At 39.3% G+C, this 2,460-nt stretch overlaps 1 protein-coding gene across 4 annotated transcripts in view; it reads left to right on the forward strand.

Moving 5' to 3' along the window:
* Positions 1–2,460, forward strand: part of BSN (bassoon presynaptic cytomatrix protein) — a 203,895-nt gene that overhangs the window by 77,008 nt on the left and 124,427 nt on the right. The gene's annotated exons all lie outside the window — the stretch shown is intronic.

The raw sequence follows: 2,460 nt of genomic DNA on the forward strand, positions 1-2,460 counted from the left end.
GATCCTTCAAATCCTGTTATGAATCTTCTGTAATTAACAGCTTTCAGTAACATGAGAATATTTTGGGCTTTCATGTCTGAGATGAGGAAGATTGATGCTCACCGTATTTTACCTGATTTATTTAATTTATTTGCTTACTTACAGGGTTGATGAACTGCCATATAACAGACTCATTATGGAGGCTCACAATAACAATATTTAGAAATGTAAGAAACCACAAGAAGTCACACTGCAATGAGACATGGATATAGACATGGATTTAAAAATAGATGTTTCAAGACCAAATGTCTCAGACTGTTCTTTGTCCCTGCTTTTCTAAGGGCCAAACTAGTTCAGACAACATATCATACATGCATTTAGCAACGGTGTGAATGGCTTTTCTAAAGTAACCAGCAACTGCAGAGATGGCATAATCTGGAACAAGACCCTGTTGTGGGTGGGTTTAGAGGACTTGGACCCCGTGGTGTTCCTGACCCTTTGCCTGCTATTTTCATTGGGAAAGAGCTTCCATGAGTGTAAATAAGAGCTTTCTTTTCAGTGCAAATAGCAGGTATAGTTCCACACTGGAGAGCAAAGGCTTAAAGTCCCTTGCCAGGGTCCTGATAAGATTGCCCCCCACCACATTCCTGCAATTTACTTAAAAAATAAATATGCAGTTGCTAGTGACATCCAGTTTATATGTCATTCAATAGATTATCTAGAACAACATGACATGAGTGTAAGTAATTACATTAAAATTACCGATTTGCCTTTTTAGACTTATCCCCATTCTGGAATCCCTCACTGTAAGTGAGAAACAAAAGTTCAGCTATGCATTTGTAGCTGACCACCTAAATAGGCCTTCTGGATTTGAAACTGCCAATGCCAGTGGAGCACTACCTGAAAAAGTGAGGGCGGATGTTAAAACCTCACGCTGTATTTTCCTTGAGCTTTCTGACGAGACCAATTTAATTCCCCTCTTCCCTTGGCAGTTGGCAAAGTCTTTGAGTTCCCTTGGGAGCCATCTCCAGGACTGATTGTATGTCAGTTCTATTTGTAGCATGATGTTTCCTTACAAGCACATCTTCGCACATCTTCCTGCTCTCCCCTATACTTTACATCTCCGAACTACTGCGTAGTTTTGTTTTCAGAGAGGCACTATAGCAAAACAGTTTCAGAAGCGGCACCTAAAGCAATAGTGCTCACAGGATCATTGTCAAAATATTTAGAAAAAATATTTCTAAACTACCCACTCATATAAAATATTAATGTGGCTATGACAATATATGCAGATACAAGGAAACACGAGATACCTTTAGAATGGTACAAAATAATAAATGACTCACACATCTTGAGAAAATTTAAACAACTTAATTTTGGATTGAGGACTTCAGCAGGACTCCACTCTAATTAAACATATTATGGTCTAATGTAAATAGTTAGATCTTTTTAGATGTAATTAAGAACCCGTTATTGTACACAAAAGTACACGTTTTTGAAAATGTGCTTACACCCCCTGCTGAAAGCTTCCCTTCTAATCAGTCAGTCCACAATTCTCTCTCCCTTGCATCTGTCAGTGTTTGCATTTGCAGTCCCCTCTGCATGCTACTCTCATGAAGTCAAGTTACTACCCTTTATCCTTACTCCCAGATCACTATCACTCTTGCACGTGCACACAAATCCCCTGCTCTATCAAATTAGGTAAATAGCTGGCATTTCATCAGCTGAAAGCAGCTCATCATGCAGTGCAGGTATAAAGCAGCCATAAAAGTCCCACTGAGCAAGCTGAAAGCAAAGCCAGCCTAGGCTACATATCCTTCCTTCACCCCATGGTTTGCTACTAAATGCCAGTGTTCATTCATAGGTTTTGATAAATACGCTACTACATATAGCCAGTGGTGAGGGAATATTGCCAATGGCACTTTCTTCATTTATTCCATACATCAGGAGGTTGGTTATTCAAGGGAGCTGTAACTCTTCCTGTATCACACCAATACTACTGCTGGGCTGGCAATAAAATGCATCCATCTTTGGTATGAATTACTGTGGAACTTAATCCAGTTATATTTCCCCCCTCTGCTAAGCTAAAGGTATTTGCTTGTGAAGGAAGGCAGTGTTGGCAGGAGTTGAACATTATTTCAAGTTGGACTCAAATGGGTCTGGACTCAACTCAAAACGGGATGAGGTTCTTTGAATGGAGGGGGAGAGCTTGCATCCAGAACCTCCCAGTATTGAGTATACAATGGTACCTCTGGTTACGTAATTAATTCATTCCAGAAGTCCGTTCTTAACCTGAAACTGTTCTTATCCTGAAGACCACTTTATGAAGAATGCAAAACTGTAGGTGACTCAGAGATTGTTAGTAAATTTGTGCTCATGAAGAAGTCTTACAAAGAGAATGAAAAAATACAATATTATATACCATTAAAATTAGACATGTAAGGAATAGGTAGCACAAAAGATTCAAAACATGAGCGAGTT

The sequence above is a fragment of the Podarcis erhardii genome, assembly GCF_964252035.2.
Source record: "Podarcis erhardii genome assembly, chromosome: 2".
In the NCBI taxonomy this organism is placed as follows: domain Eukaryota; kingdom Metazoa; phylum Chordata; class Lepidosauria; order Squamata; family Lacertidae; genus Podarcis; species Podarcis erhardii.